At 48.7% G+C, this 17,478-nt stretch overlaps 1 protein-coding gene across 1 annotated transcript in view; it reads right to left on the reverse strand.

Annotated features, from left to right (window-relative positions):
• The window catches only part of LOC119958418 (lysophosphatidic acid receptor 6-like), a 40,771-nt gene extending 25,550 nt beyond the window's left edge, over positions 1 to 15,221 (reverse strand). The window contains exon 1 of the mRNA XM_038786940.1: positions 15,138 to 15,221. The gene's annotated coding sequence lies outside the window, so the exon portion shown is untranslated. The remainder of the gene's footprint in view (positions 1 to 15,137) is intronic.
• Between the last annotated feature and the right edge of the window lie 2,257 nt (positions 15,222 to 17,478).

Consider the following 17,478-nt stretch of genomic DNA (forward strand, 5'->3'; position numbering starts at 1 on the left):
TTGGAGCGTCGGAAGACCTGGGGATCGAGGGTGTGAGAGAGGCCAATATTCTGTCCTTTGCCTTTCTGGTTGCCCAGGGACGGATTTTGCTGGAGTGGAGGGACTCGGAGCCCCCAAAACCAGGGTGGGTTGGGTGGGGGGGGGGGGGGGGGGGGGCGGCTGTGAAGGTGAGTGGCATGGCGATGTTTCTAAGGTTTGAGAAAATCAAGTTTGCCTTTGACGTGTTCGGCCGGAGGTGGAAGCCGCTCATCGCCGTCTTTAAGAGTGCCACAATAGCACAATGGGTAGCACTGTTGCTTCACAGCTCTAAGGTCCCAGGTTCGATTCCCGGCTGCGTCACTGTGTGCGCGGAGTCTGCACGTTCTCCCCGTGTCTGCGTGGGTTTCCTCCGGGTGCTCCGGTTACCTCCCACAGACCAAAGATGTGCAGGTTAGGTGGATTGGCCATGATAAATTGCCCTTTAGTGTCCAAAAAGACTGGGTGGGGTTACAGGGATTGGGTGGAGGTGTGGGCTTAGGTAGATTGCTCTTTCCAAGGGCCGGTGCAGACTCGATGGGCCAAATGTACTGTAAGATCTATGAGACGAGGCATCAGCAGGGGGAGGGGGTGGTGAGGGGAAGATAAAGGGGCTAAAATGGGGGGTTAGGTACGTTTTGGCACAGCCATTCGGGCGCGGCCGTTGTGGCGCCAGCCGTTTTGGCGCCGGCTGTTTTGGCGCCAAAATAACATTTCTTTATTTGTGAATTAGCCTCAGGTGAGTTGGCTGCTGGTGCGGGTGCGTTGAGTTGGGTGCTGGTGCGTTCTATCACCATCTTTTAATATATTTTTTAACTAAACCAATTCGCATACCCATAGGATGGCTGAGGCAGTATCAACGAAACATGGTAAAGAAAAATTTGTTCATAACAGATTCCTTTACGTCTTTGACAAAACAAGCAAAGGTGACAGCGAAGTGAAATTTTGGCGTTGTGAGCAAAAAAACCAGTGCAAAGCACGTCTCCATACTAAAGCTGCAAACGTGGTGAGGCAGCTGAACAGCCATTCGCATGATGCTTCTGCTGCATAAGTAGAGGTTGCACTCGTGAAAACTAAAATAAAAAAGAGAGCACAGGAAACCCTTGAGGCACCGACTGTTGTTGTTAATGAATGTTTGACAGACATATCCCAAGCTAGTCTACCAGCCATTCCTAATATATCTGCTTTGAGGAGAATGATAAGCAGAAAGCGTAATTATGTATTGAACGCCCCCACCAATCCAAGTGATTTACAACAATTGATTGTGCCAGAATGTGACAGGATATATGTCCCTCAACCAGGAGTGGAAGAAAATTTTTTACTTTGTGATAGCGGACCAGGTCACGACCGGATATTAATCTTCGGAAGACAGAGCTGGCTACAGCACTTATTGACATCTGATATGTGGTTTGCAGATGGCACATTCAGTATTGCTCCCAGCCTCTTTTCTCAGATTTATGTAATTATGGTAAAAAAACACGGAGGAGTTACTCCTACGGTTTATGCTCTTTTGCCCAACAAGCAACGCACCACATATGCGAGAATGTTCGCATTATTGAAAGAAATCGAACCCAACTTGAAACCCAGTTCAATCGTCTGTGATTATGAACAAGCTGCGCACAGTGCTATGAAAGACATATTCCCTGATGTTCAAATAAAAGGATGTTTTTTTCATTTAGCTCAAAATATGCAAAAACATCTAGCTAGTATGGGGTTCCGTAGTTTGTATAACACTGATCCAGATTTCGCGTTAAAAGCTAAAATGATTATTGCCATTGCCTTTGTACCTTTGAACAAAATCGATGAATATCTGGATGCTTTAGCGACCCAACTGCCGCAAGAACTTCAAGATTTACTCAACTGGTTTGAAGATACATATGTTGGTCGTCTGAACAGACGAGGAAATGGTAGACGAACACCGTTATTTCGCCCTGAGATTTGGAACCTTTATCAGAGATGCTATCGAGTACTTGAGGAGCCTTGCTCATAATTACCAAATGAACTAAACTAAAGGTTTTTAACTAAATGAACCAATTTAAGGTTTTTAATTTACAATAAAGATAAAAGAATACATGAAAGTGTTCTTAAATTTGAAAATTTGAGTACTTGAGGAGCCTTGCTCATAATCACCAAGAGGACAGTAAGAAGTCTTACAACACCAGGTTAAAGTCCAACAGGTTTGTTTCAAACACGAGCTTTCGGAGCACGGCTCCTTCTTCAGGTGAAGAAGGAGCCGTGCTCCGAAAGCTCGTGTTTGAAACAAACCTGTTGGACTTTAACCTGGTGTTGTAAGACTTCTTACTGTGCTCACCCCAGTCCAACGCCGGCATCTCCACATCATGGCATAATCACCAAATGAACTAAAAAGTTACTAGCCACAAAAACTAAAAGAATTTCTGTCGTCTGCGCCCAAACGGCCGCGCTAAATTGGCTGTGCCCAATTGTCCCATGGCGCCCAAACGGCTGCGTCCAAACGGCCGCGCCAAAACGGCCTCGCCAAATTGTCCCATCCCCAAAATGGGGAAGGCATACGGGGCGGTGGAGAATGGACGAGCATTTGAGATGTTGCTTAGTTCGTTATTTATTTATTATGATGTTGCTGTTTGTTCTTGCTCTTGTGGTTGTTTGTATTCATTGTTTATACGAATGCCTGAACAAAAATAGTTTTTGAAAAATTACTCACAGGCCCACCGTATATCAATCACAGGCCCACCGTAGGTCAATCACAGGCCCATCGTATATCAATCACAGGCCCACCGTAGGTCAATCACAGGCACATTGTATATCAATCACAGGCCCACCGTAGGTCAATCACAGGCCCACCGTAGGTCAATCACAGGCCCACCGTAGGTCAATCACAGGCCCATCGTATATCAATCACAGGCCCACCGTAGGTCAATCACAGGCCCATCGTATATCAATCACAGGCCCATCGTATATCAATCACAGGCCCACCGTAGGTCAATCACAGGCACATTGTATATCAATCACAGGCCCACCGTAGGTCAATCACAGGCCCACCGTAGGTCAATCACAGGCCCACCGTAGGTCAATCACAGGCCCATCGTATATCAATCACAGGCCCACCGTAGGTCAATCACAGGCCCATCGTAGGTCAATCACAGGCCCACCGTAGGTCAATCACAGGCCCACCGTAGGTCAATCACAGGCCCACCGTAGGTCAATCACAGGCCCATCATATATCAATCACAGGCCCACCGTAGGTCAATCACAGGCCCATCGTAGGTCAATCACAGGCCCATCGTATATCAATCACAGGCCCACCGTAGGTCAATCACAGGCACACCGTAGGTCAATCACAGGTCTATCGTATATCAATCACAGGCCCATCGTATATCAATCACAGGCCCACCGTAGGTCAATCACAGGCACATTGTATATCAATCACAGGCCCACCGTAGGTCAATCACAGGCCCACCGTAGGTCAATCACAGGCCCACCGTAGGTCAATCACAGGCCCACCGTAGGTCAATCACAGGCCCATCATATATCAATCACAGGCCCACCGTAGGTCAATCACAGGCCCATCGTAGGTCAATCACAGGCCCATCGTATATCAATCACAGGCCCACCGTAGGTCAATCACAGGCACACCGTAGGTCAATCACAGGTCTATCGTAGGTCAATGACAGGCCCACCGTATATCAATCACAGGCCCACCGTAGGTCAATCACAAGCCCACCGTATATCAATCACAGACCCACCGTAGGTCAATCACAGGCACACCGTACGTCAATCACAGGTCTATCGTAGGTCAATCACAGGCCCACCGTAGGTCAATCACAGGCCCACCGTATATCAATCACAGGCCCACCGGTCAAACACAGGCCCACCGTAGGTCAATCACAGGCACACCGTACGTCAATCACAGGTCTATCGTAGGTCAATCACAGGCCCACCGTAGGTCAATCACAGGCCCACCGTAGGTCAATCACAGGCCCATCGTATATCAATCACAGGCCCACCGTAGGTCAATCACAGGCCCACTGTAGGTCAATCACAGGCCCACCGTAGGTCAATCACAGGACCATCGTATATCAATCACAGGCCCACCGTAGGTCAATCACAGGCCCACCGTAGGTCAATCACAGGCCCATCGTATATCAATCACAGGCCCACCGTAGGTCAATCACAGGCCCACCGTAGGTCAATCACAGGCCCATCGTATATCAATCACAGGCCTACCGTAGGCCAATCACAGGCCCACCGTAGGTCAATCACAGCCCCACCGTAGGTCAATCACAGGCCCATCATATATCAATCACAGGCCCACCGTAGGTCAATCACAGCCCCACCGTAGGTCAATCACAGGCCCATCGTATATCAATCACAGGCCCACCGTAGGTCAATCATAGGCCCATCGTATATCAATCACAGGCCCACCGTAGGTCAATCACAGGCCCACCGTAGGTCAATCACAGGCCCACCGTAGGTCAATCACAGGCCCATCGTATATCAATCACAGGCCCATCGTATATCAATCACAGGCCCACCGTAGGTCAATCATAGGCCCATCGTATATCAATCACAGGCCCACCGTAGGTCAATCACAGGCCCACCGTAGGTCAGTCACAGCCCCACCATAGGTCAATCACAGGCCCATTGTATATCAATCACAGGCCCACCGTAGGTCAATCACAGGCCCACCGTAGGTCAATCACAGCCCCACCGTAGGTCAATCACAGGCCCATCGTATACCAATCACAGGCTCATCGTATATCAATCACAGGCCCACCGTAGGTCAATCACAGGCCCACCGTAGGTCAATCACAGGCCCACCGTAGGTCAATCACAGGCCCACCGTAGGTCAATCACAGGCCCACCGTAGGTCAATCACAGGCCCATCGTATATCAATCACAGGCCCACCGTAGGTCAATCATAGGCCCACCGTAGGTCAATCACAGGCCCATCGTATATCAATCACAGGCCCACCGTAGGTCAATCACAGGCCCATCGTATATCAATCACAGGCCCACCGTAGGTCAATCACAGCCCCACCGTAGGTCAATCACAGGCCCATTGTATATCAATCAAAGGCCCACCGTAGGTCAATCACAGGCCCACCGTAGGTCAATCACAGCCCCACCGTAGGTCAATCACAGGCCCATCGTATATCAATCACAGGCCCACCGTAGGTCAATCATAGGCCCATCGTATATCAATCACAGGCCCACCATAGGTCAATCACAGGCCCACCGTAGGTCAGTCACAGCCCCACCGTAGGTCAATCACAGGCCCATTGTATATCAATCACAGGCCCACCGTAGGTCAATCACAGGCCCACCGTAGGTCAATCACAGCCCCACCGTAGGTCAATCACAGGCCCATTGTATATCAATCACAGGCCCACCGTAGGTCAATCACAGGCCCATCGTATACCAATCACAGGCCCATCGTATATCAATCACAGGCCCACCATAGGTCAATCACAGGCCCACCGTAGGTCAATCATAGGCCCATCGTATATCAATCAAATGTCTCTCATTGAACCATCACAGGCCTATAGGAAACCTGAAGGGACGAATTTGGTTGCAGGAAAGTTTGCGAGTGGCATTGGAGAGGGTTGAAACTAACTTGGCAGAAGTGTGGGAAGCAGGGGGAATGTTTGAAAGGAATACCAAAGCGTGCAGGAAAGTCAAAGAGACAGGTGTCACTGGAGTAGGGTGTCGTTAGAAAGAATATAAAGACATCTAAATTAGAGTTACTGTACATACGTGAATGCACGGAATGTGGCAAATAGGATTGGTGTGCGGCATATGCAGATAACCATGTAGAAATATGAATTCAGGAGAACATTACAGTGCTGGTCACCACACTAGAGGAAGAATGGGGGGGTGGGGCGATGGAGGTATCCAAACTTCTGACTGATATAGATAGGGTAGATCGGAAGAGACCTTTCCCCTCAGGAGAGGAGTCAATGACCAGGGGCCACCGATTTAAGGTTGGCGGGCAGGAGATTTAGAGGCGATTTGAGAGAATTTTCACTCAGAAGGTGGTGGGAATCTGGAACTCACCGTCTAAAAGAGTGGGAGAGGCTGGAACCCACACATTATTGAAGAAATATTGAGGCGAGTATTTGAAATGCCAAGGCAACGGACCAATGCTGTAAAATAGGGTTAGAATAGATGGGGGCTTGACAGCCAGCATGGACACGATGGGCCGATTGGTCTCTTTCCACGCTGCAAAAACTCTATCATTTTATGACTCTATTCAAGGTCCCACCAAGTTCAATTCCGGCCTTGGGCTGACTGTGTGGCGTCTGCACGTTCTCCCCGTGTCTGCGTGGGTCTCCTCCGGGTGCTCTGGTTTCCTCCCACAGCCCAAAGATGTGCGAGTTAGGTGGATTGGCCATGCTAAATTGCCCCTTAGTTTAAGACATTATTGGGATAGGGGAGGGGGGGAATTGGCTGGAGTGCTCTTTCAGAGGGTCGGTGCAGACTCAATGGGCCGAATGGCCTCCTTCTGCACTGTAGGGATTTCATTCTATGAGATACAAGGACTGGGACGCGGCTAAAACCTGGCTGGCATTGGAACATGGAGCCAACATGTTCTCTTGTCAGTTTTCTCTCTGTCAATGGCTCTGTGAATTTAACATGTGAAGGGTACAAATTGAAATCCTCATTCGTGAGACATAAATAATTCAACAATGGAAGGAGGCTCTTCAGCCCACTTATTCTCTGCCAACCCCTTGGAACAGAGTGATCCACTTTTTCTCTTTGAGGGGTTTATCCAATTCTTCTTTTGATGTGATTCAACATATGGGACAGTACTTGCCGAACAACCCTGAGTGCGCTGAACAACCAATTTACGATTATCTGTTGGGTTCGCAATCTGGCTCACCTACGCTCGCTGGAAGCTACATATATCCATCCACAGGCAAAAGGAACATGTCCAGGCTTTGTGCCTTGTTTTTTTGGAATTGAACAAAAGCCGTTGGACAATAATTTCCTCGTGTATTCTACATGGCAATGCCTCGACCAGTCGGCTTGCCAGCCAATCAGCATCAATTTTTGTGCAGTGCAAATTGTTGCTCCCTTTGAAATTTGGCACTCCTGTGTCTGTTCTGATGTGTCCAAGTTGAGAAACTTCAACAACCTGTGTCTTTGTTCAGCTTTACTCCAGAATCTAAACGTCTTCTGTCGGCGTATAAACAGTAAACTTGTGGTAAAAGGAGAATGGGTAAATTATCTATTGAGGCAGGGAACGTGGATCTGGCACTTAAAGTGTACTTTGCATCTGTTATTGACAAAGAAGGTGATGTTGATTTAGTCCAGGTGAACGATGAGGCAGTTGAGAGATTAGGGGTGGAATTATCTGTGTAGTGACACTGAATTGTGAAATATGGTCAGCCGAATATTTATAAGAGATGGGATGTATAATCATCTGGAAAGGAATAATTTGATTAGAGATAGTCAACACGGTTTTGTGAAGGGTAGGTCATGCCTCACAATCCTTATGAGTTCTTTGAGAAGGTGACTGAACAGGTGGATGAGGGTTAAAGCAGTTGATGTGGTGTATATGGATTTCAGTAAAGCATTTGATAAGGTTCCCCACAGTAGGCTATTGCAGAAAATACGGAGGCATGGGATTCAGGGTGATTTAGCGGTTTGGATCAGAAATTGGCTAGCTGGAAGAAGACAAAGGGTGGTGGTTGATGGGAAATGTTCAGCCTGGAGTCCAGTTACTAGTGGTGTACCGCAAGGATCTGTTTTGGGGCCACTGCTGTTTGTCATTTTTATAAATGACCTGGAGGAGGGCGTAGAAGGATGGATGAGTAAATTTGCAGATGACACTAAAGTCGGTGGAGTTGTGGACAGTGCGGAAGGATGTTACAAGTTACAGAGGGACATAGATAAGCTGCAGAGCTGGGATGACAGGTGGCAAATGGAGTTTAATGCACAAAAGTGTGAGGTGATTCATTTTGGAAGGAATAACAGGAAGACAGAGTACTGGGCTAATGGTAAGATTCTTGGTAGTGTGGATGAGCAGAGAGATCTCGGTGTCCATGTACATAGATCCCTGAAAGTTGCCACCCAGGTTGATAGGGTTGTTAAGAAGGTGTACAGTGTGTTAGCTTTTATTGGTAGAGGGATTGAGTTTTGGAGCCATGAGGTCATGTTGCAGCTGTACAAAACTCTGGTGCGGCTGCATTTGGAGTATTGCGTGCAAATTCTGGGCACCTCATTATAGGAAGGATGTGGAAGCATTGGAAAGGGTATAGAGGAGATTTACCAGGATGTTGCCTGGTATGGAGGGAAGATCTTATGAGGGAAGGCTGAGGGACTTGAGGCTGTTTTCGTTAGAGAGAAGAAGGTTAAGAGGCGACTTAATTGAGGCATACAAGATGATCAGAGGATTAGATAGGGTGGACATCGAGAGCCTTTTTCCTCGGATGGTGATGTCCAGCACGAGGGGATACGGCTTTAAATTGAGGAGAGATGGATATAGGACAGATGTCAGAGGTAGGTTCTTTACTCAGAGAGTAGTAAGGGCGTGGAATGCCCTGCCTGCAACAGTAGTGGACTCGCCAACATTAAGGGCATTTAAATGGTCACTGGATAAACATATGGATGATAAGGGAATAGAGTAGGTGGGTTTTAGATTGGTTTCACAGGTCGGCGCAACATCGAGGGCCGAAGGGCCTGTACTGCGCTGTAATATTCTATTTTCTCTGTTCTATGTTCTATGAAGGCACTACCTGAGAGTGTGGAGGAGGCAGATTCAAGCATGGCTTTCCAAAGAGAAATTAATCATTACCTGATACAGACACAGACAGGAGGGCTGAATGGCCTCATCCTCTGTTTAGATTCCATGATTTATCATTGGCACATTGCTGAGAGAGAGAGAGATCAAGAAAGTGACTCAGAGAGACAGGAGCAGCGAGCGAGGCCAAGATGGAGAGAGGGAAAGAGAGGGAGAGAGAGAGAGAGACTGAGGCAGACAGAGGGAAAGAGGCAGAAGGAGACATGCAGACAGAATGAGAGAGAGTTAGAGAGAGAGAGTGAGAGAGAGAAACAGAGGGAGGAAAGGGAGAAAAGTAGAGGGATACTGAGAGACAGAGAGAGGCAGAGAGACTGAGAGAGAAAGAGAGAGAGGCAGAGAGACAGAGAGAGGCAGAGAGACTGAGAGAGAGAGAGAGAGAGAGAGAGGCAGAGAGACAGAGAGGCAGAGAGACTGAGAGAGAGAGAGAGACAGCGAGAGGCAGAAAGAGAGACAGAGAGAGCGAGAGAGGCAGTGAGAGGCAGAGACTGAGAGAGAGAGAGAGGCAGAGAGACAGAGAGAGGCAGAGAGACTGAGAGAGAGAGAGAGACAGCGAGAGGCAGAAAGAGAGACAGAGAGAGAGAGAGAGGCAGTGAGAGGCAGAGAGACTGAGAGAGAGAGAGAGAGAGAGGCAGAGAGACAGAGAGGCAGAGAGACTGAGAAAGAGAGAGAGAGAGTCAGCGAGAGGCAGAAAGAGAGACAGAGAGAGAGAGAGAGAGGCAGTGAGAGGCAGAGAAATTGAGAGAGAGAGAGGCAGAGAGACAGAGAGAGAGAGGTAGAAGGACACTGTGACACAAAGAGAGAGACAGAATCCAGAGAGACAGACGGAGAGAGAGAGAAAGAGGGCGAGAGAGAGAGAGATACTGAGACACAGAGAAAGAGGAGAGAGGCAGGAAGAGGGAGAGAAACTCGGAGAAATGGGAGAGACATGGTGAGATCATTCCGAACAGAAGAGAGAGGATTGGGCCCAACGTAGAATTCGGAGAGATGGTGAGGTCTGAAAGTCGTGGCGAGATAGGTGATGTGTTAGGCAGGTTGGTTCGATGTGGACTGCACTCGATGCCGGGAAGTTAGCAACAGACGTCTAACACTGGAGAAGATCCAACACTGTTTTATTCAACTATAGAACTATATTCAGCTGTGGGTCGACACTGTACTGATCTGACTGGTGACCTTGTAGTAGCCTGACCAGACTAACTAGCTACCGCGTGGTGTTTGCACTTGCTAGCTCGTGGACTCTGACTGTCTCAGTAGCTGGGTCCCGAGAGAGCGGGAAACCTAGTGCCCTCTGGCTTTATAGTGGTAGTGTCCTGTCTGTTGATTGGCTGTAGTGTGTTGTATGCTTACTGGTCATCTTATGTGTCAATTGCTGCCTGTCTGCATCTCATTATATAAATGAGTGGATATTATGACAATGGGATAAAGTTTGGGTCTGAACGTTGTTGTGTTTGGAAGGAAGAGATAGTAGAGAATAGTAGAGAATTAAGAGGTGGGGAAATGGAGTGGCCCATGTTTGTTTAGGAATCAATGTTTTTGATAAAACGAGAGAGGAGAGATTAGATACAGGGAGGAAGGAGTGGGGGAGCGGGGTTGGCAGCTGGCAGGATGTGGTGGAGAGAGGTGGGTGTGTCAGGAGCTGACAGCGAGGGTTGATCAAAGCCTGATCTCCGGGCCCAGCCCGCACCATGTCTCCATGCAGGAGAGGGGGGAATGCTAGCGTCAGGGGAAGTGTCAGACCTGCAAATCAGTCTGGCCCTCGGCCAGCTCATTCCCCTTAAGGTGTCCAGCTCAGCAAATACCTGAACTTGCCTTTCACTGCTGTGGAAATGGAGTTTAAAAATCAGTTTTGGTCGTTCACCAAGGCGATGAAAGATTGCGAAGTTCTGAGACACAGAGGGAGCTGGGTGTCCCAGTGCATGAGCCGCAAAACATCAGTACACAGCTGCAGCTTGCAATTTGGAAAGTCAATCGAGCGTTTATTGCGAGGGGAATTGAATACAAAATTAGGGAGGTCATGTTTCAATTCTTGAGGGCATTGGTGAGACCACATCTGGAGTACTGTGTGTAGTGATCTGCATATCTGCTGGTATGTAAAGGGTTAACAACTGTGTCATACTGCTAGACAACAACCAGATGGCAGTAACATATCCATGTACATAAACTGAATCAGAGGAGATTCCCGCCTCTTCATATCAGGAGTGATTAGATAGCCGAGTGTTACAGCGATAGCTTAGTACGTGTAGTCAAACTTTATTTATACTTTATCTAATTTACTTAATCATCAGTTATAGTTGTAAAAGAGTGAACAAACTCATTGATATTTATATTTGTTATTCATTAAATGTTATTTGCTTAATTTGAAGTGTCATGTGAGAGTACCTTTAAGAAATGGATGTTTAAGCAACGTACCTTTACGAAATGGAGCAGCTCATATTACTGAAGTGATGTCAGAGGGTGGGGGGAGCTGAGCTCAGTTCTGCTTTTGTTTTCAGGTTTGAGGAGAAAGCTGGGTGTTTTTGTGTGGTTTGCAAAAAGGTGCAAGATGAAAACACAGAACTGGGCTGTTGATGTCTGAAAATCCAGAGACTATAAGTATATTGAATGTAACCTCATGTCTGTTGTTAAAGGTGAAGTCTTTTGGAGGTTTGAAGGAACATTTTGAGGGATTATTTAGTGTTGTATTATTTTCGGGTTACCTTTGAAGTAAGGGGTGTTAAGGGATCCAATGTTTATTTAAAAGGTTAAGTTGAATTCATGGAATAAACATTGTTTTGTGTTTAAAAACCCACGTGTCCATAATTGTAATGCCACACCTGGAGAACAAGCCGTGTGCTTCAACAGCAACAATACATTAAAGGGGGAGGTTGGTTGAACTCCATGATACATTTTGGGGTTCTGAAAACGCCTCTCCCATAACAGAAGACTGATACTTTGATTGAACTACAACCATCAGACTACTCTGGAAGTAAGCAAAAGAGTAACAGCGTATTATAATTATGTAAATAACATGGTACCAGGTTTGGCTTCGAACAAATTAGCTAGTTAGATTCAGAAAGATCAGAAACAGAAGAAATCTGTAGCAGCTTTTCAACTGGGGAAGCATCAGAGCAAACGAATCCTTCGAACAAAACCGCCTCGATGGACCACGCACAAGCTCCACGTCACCTCAAGATTACTGGTAATTTGAACTCTAATTTGAAACTGTTTCAACAACAATTTCAGATATATTTGGAAGCTATAGATTTAACTACCACAACTGATCCTAGAAAGATTGCATTGCTTTTATCAATGGCAGGACAGCATGCAATCAAAATATATATAGCACTGTGCACAGCACTGATCTCCTTATTTCAGTAAGAAGTCTTACAACACCAGGTTAAAGTCCAACAGGTTTGTTTCCAACACTAGCTTTCGTAGCGCAGCTCCTTCCTCAGGTGAATGAAGAGGTATGTTCCACAAACATATATATAGACAAAGTCAGAGATGCCAGACAATGCTTAGAATGCGAGCATTCGCAGGTAATTACATCTTACCAGATCCAGAGATAGGGGTAACCCCAGGTTAAAGTGGTGTGAATTGTCTCAAGCCAGGACAGTTGGTCGGATTTTGCAAGCCCAGGCCAGATGGTGGGGGGTGAATGTAAAGCGACATGAATCCCAGGTCCCGGTTGAGGCCGCCCTCACACGTCTTATAGCCAAGTTCTGCACACATGAGAGCGGCCTCAACCGGGACCTGGGATTCATGTCGCATTACATTCACCCCCCACCATCTGGCCTGGGCTTGCAAAATCCCACCAACTGTCCTGGCTTGAGACAATTCACACCTCTTTTCCCTGGGGTTACCCCTCTCTCTGAATCTACAAAGACTGAATTACCTGCAAATGCTCACATTCTAAGCATTGTCTGGCATCTTTGAATTTGTCTATAGATATGTTTCTGGAACACACCTCTTCATTCACCTGAGGAAGGAGCAGCGCTCCGAAAGCTCGTGTTTGAAACAAACCTGTTGGACTTCAACCTGGTGTTGTAAGACTTTCTTAATGTGCTCACCCCAGTCCAACGCCAGCATCTCCACATCATGACTCCATATTTAAAGAAGGAGTGTTTATGTCACAACTCCCGCCCCCCCCCCCCAACGCGGACCGCGGGAGAACCTTCATTGATCTCCCCACGGGACTCGTGGATTACGAGCTCCTCAGGAAGGGGGCGGAGACCACCACCTGGGGGTCGTCATGAACAAAGGTGACAAGCAGGCCCAGATCAGGGCCTAGTGACGGAGGTCCACCCAGCTAGAATTGCACTGGGAGTGCGATGCTTCATCATACAGACCATTGTAAATACTTTGTAAATAAATCGACCTCTGCCTCATGATAGTTTACTGGTCTAATACCTGGATCCTGAGGGGTATTGACAATGTGGATGTGAAGAGGATGTTTCCTCCTATGGGTGAATCTAGAACTCGGAAGGGGAGGGTCACTCGTTTAAGTCGGAGATGAGGAGAATGTTTTTCTCTCAGAGGGTAATGAGTCTTTGGAATTCTCATCCTCGAAAGGGAGTGAAAGCAGAGTTTTGAGATATTTTTAAGGTAGAGGCAGATAGATTTTTAGAAAGCAAGGTGGGGGGGCGAAAAGGTATTGGGCGGAGCAGAGAATGTGGAGTTGAGGTTAAAATCACATCTTATTGCATGGCGGAGCAGATTTTAGGGGTTCCTGATTCATATGTTTGTGTGTTAACAAACCTAGTCCTGGGGCCCAGAGCACTGGAGGAGTGGGGTCTAGGTCCTGACTCCTGGATTAGAGCCGGAGGGTTTGGAGGGTTTGGAGAGAAAGGTTTTGGAGTCTGGGGAATGAGAGAGCTGTGGGCTGCGGCTATGCAGAGCCATATGCGATCAAGATATATTACCAGCCAGGAGTTACGCATCAGTAAGTACAGTGCCTGTTCATTCGTCAAAAATGCAAGGAACTTCTAGTCAACGAACCCCAAACTGCTCAACAGAACTGAACATAAGAACATAAGAACTAGGAGCAGGAGTAGGCCATCTGGCCCCTCGAGCCTGCTCCGCCATTCAACGAGATCATAGCTGATCTTTTGTGGACTCAGCTCCACTTTCTGGCCCCAACACCATAACCCTTAATCCCTTTATTCTTCAAAAAACTAACCATCTTTATCTTGAAAACATTTAACGAAAGAGCCTCAACTGCTTCACTGGGCAAGGAATTCCATAGATTCACAACCCTTTGGGTGAAGAAGTTCCTCCTAAACTCAGTCCTAAATCTACTCCCCCTTATTTTGAGGCTATGCCCCCTAGTTCTGCTTTCAGCCGCCAGTGGAAACAGCCTGCCCACAACTATCCTATCTAGTCCATTTATAATGTTATACATTTCTATAAGATCCCCCCGCATCCTTCTAAATTACAACGAGTACAGTCCCAGTCTACTCAACCTCTCCTCGTAATCCAACCCCTTCAGCTCTGGGATTAACCTAGTGAATCTCCTCTGCACACCCTCCAGCGCCAGTACGTCCTTTCTCAAGTAAGGAGACCAAAACTGAACACAATACTCCAGGTGTGGCCTCACTAACACCTTATACAATTGCAGCATAACCTCCCTAGTCTTAAACTCCATCCCTCTAGCAATGAAGGACAAAATTCCATTGGCCTTCTTAATCACCAAGATGGGAAATCTTGGGAATGATCTCAGAACAGTGCAGGACGAGGAGTCGGCTAAATTAAGGTACACTACCCTCTCTCTGTATCTCTCACTTTGCCATTTCCCCTCTCTCTTTCTCCCTCAGGGGCTGGTTAAGCACACTGGGCTAAATAGCTGGCTTTTAAAGCCGACCAAGGCAGGCCAGCAGCACGGTTCAATTCCCAGCCTCCCCCAACAGGCGCCGGAATGTTGCGACTAGGGGCTTTTCACAGTAACTTCATTTGAAGCCTACTTGTGGCAATAAGCCATTTTCATTTTTCATTTCTCCCTTTCTCCATCTCTCTCTCTCACTTTCACTCTCTCCCTCTGCGCTCTCTCTCTCCCCCTCTCTCTGCCCTCCTTTCCACGTCTCTCTGTTTCCATTTCTCTCTGCCTTACCCTCGCCCTACCTCTCTCCCTCACTCTCTCGTCTCTCTCCCTAGCCCTCGCCCTCTCTCTGTCGCTTCCTGTCTGTCTCTCTCTTTTCTTTCGCCTCTCACACACTCTCTCTCTCTCTCTCTCTCTCTGCCTCTCGTTCCACCTCTCCCTGTCTCGGTCGCTGTCTGCGACGATCTCTCCCCCTCTGCCACTCCATCTGACCCTCTCGCTTGGCCTCTCTCACTGAATGTTTTTGCTCTGATATTAAGCACTTACCTCACTGCACACCTTGCTTTGAGACGGATTTCGGCATTCACTCCATGGCAGGTTGCTGGAGGTTGTGGCAAACAGACTCAAAAGCAGGAAATACCTTCAAAGCACTCTGAAGGCAGCAGTCACTGACAGAGTTGAGTGAGCAGCTTATTATAGTGTGCTGACAATTGACAAAGGAGGGGATACAAAACCGTGCTTGATGAAGTTTGGGGACATGCCATAGTCAGTTCCATAAAACTATCAGCAACAGGTACAATGAGAATATTGAGCACCGGACACGTTGGCCGGAATAGAGACATCCAAAAATAAATAGAATTGGGGTCAACCAATGCTGGAGACCTCGAGTGGAGCAGGGGGAGAGGAGGGCATTTGTTCAACTGGTGGGTTTGTTGGTGAGATGTCGACAGTACCGAGTGTTGACTGGTGGGCATCAAGCAGAGACCCCCCATGCGTGGCCAGCATGCATGAGCGATCTTGAGTTGGAGGCTCAGTCCTGATCCAGCGACACTCCCTCACACCAGCAACCGCCCCCCTCCACCACTCCTACCCCGCCCCCAGCTCGCCGAGGGTGGAGTTGTCAGGGATAGATGGAAACACTGGGCCTCGGCCCCCCCAACTGGAGGGAGGAGAGGGGATGAGAATGGGTTAATCATAGAGTCACAAAGGGGCCATTTCGGCCCATCGAGTCTGCACCGACCCTCCGGAAGAGGCCCACTCCCCCTCCCCATAACCCCACTTAAACGTGGCACACTAAGGGGCAATTTAGAGTGGTCAATGCACCTAACCTACACATCTTTGGACTGTGGGAATTAACTGGAGCACTCAGAGGAAACCCACACAGACACGGGGAGAACGTGTAAACTCTGCACAGTCACCCGAGGTGGGAATTGAACCTGGGATCCTGGAGCTCTGAGGCAGCAGTGCTAACCCACTGGGCTACCGTACAGCCCATAACAGTTGTGATAGTTATGCTTATGAGATAGTGACATGTATCGTGATGTAACAGCGACATCAACAGCCATGTGCAAGAGATCTTGTCAACTTACTCGGAGATTGGGAGAGGCAGACAAGCACCTGTCAGATCGGTAGCGAATATCTGGAATGTGTCCGGGATAATTTATTGCAGCAATATGTTCCAGATGTCACAAGTGGACAGACAATATTACATTTCATTGCGAGTAATGAGCCCAGTTTAATTAGCAGCGTAACTGCGTGGACATTTATCAAATAGTGATCATAACATGATTGAATTCAGTGTGGTGTTTGAAAGTGAAAAGCACAATTCAGACACGAAGGGGCGGGGTTCTCCGATGGCAGATGCTGGAATCGGGAAACGGGATTGGGCGGAGAATTGTGCGCGAGGGGAAAATCGTGGCCGGCAAAGGGGGCAAACAGGATTCTAGGCTCCGGTTACCCGACGGCAGCGTCAGTGTGTCTCTGCACATACAGTAAATGCCGTTGGCATATCATTAGCGGGCCTGACCCGGTATTCTCCGGGGCCTCCGCGATGCTACCCCTCCATTAGGAGAAGTTACCCACCGGCGCGTCTAACGTGTTTGAAAAATCGGGAGCAGGTGCCGTGGCTGATGAGGGAGGGAGAGGAGGTAGGTCACGGAGAGGCACGGCCGTGGCTGCTGGCAAGGCTGGCTGTGAGGAGGGCGTCTGCCAGGGGGGGAGCAGCGGGACGTGACCAGGGAATTGGACGAGGGGTCAGGATAACACCCCCATGGGACTCGGGTGTCCAGGCACGGACCCACCATCGATGTGGCCTGCAGGGCAGCCATCTTGCTGCGCACCTCGCTGACCGCCCTCTGTGCCCCGTGGTTGCGCAAAGTGACACTGACCGTACGGGCATCGCCCCCCCCCCCCCACCCCCAGCACCCCATCCTGCACCATACCACCCCCTCACTCCGCAACCCCCTCCGTCCCCCCCACCGCCCCCCCCCACCCCCCCCCCCCACCCCCCACCAACCGGGCTGGCACGGCATCACGTGACCCACCCAAAGGAATTGTCCACAGTAGCCCCTACAGGAGACGCCGGATGAGGGCCGCAGAGCGCACGTTGGCATGGGCAGGGCGAGTCAGAGGGGACAGGTGCCAGGGCTGGAGGCTCGAACAGTGCCAGGCACCGACGGGTGCGGGATGAGGGCATCGATCCATCACGGACGCTCTATTTGCCCGCTCGGCACAATATATCAAATTCAATGTATTCCGAGCCCACCAGGGTACCCGGGCAGTGGGGTTCGCTGCCATCACAGAGATGCCCCGGAAACAGGGGGTGATCGACAAGATGCATGACCCCCCCCCCCCCCCCCCGACGAGCATCCGGCCCATGACAGGCCCC

Source organism: Scyliorhinus canicula, chromosome 29, assembly GCF_902713615.1.
Source record: "Scyliorhinus canicula chromosome 29, sScyCan1.1, whole genome shotgun sequence".
Taxonomy (NCBI): Eukaryota; Metazoa; Chordata; class Chondrichthyes; order Carcharhiniformes; family Scyliorhinidae; genus Scyliorhinus; species Scyliorhinus canicula.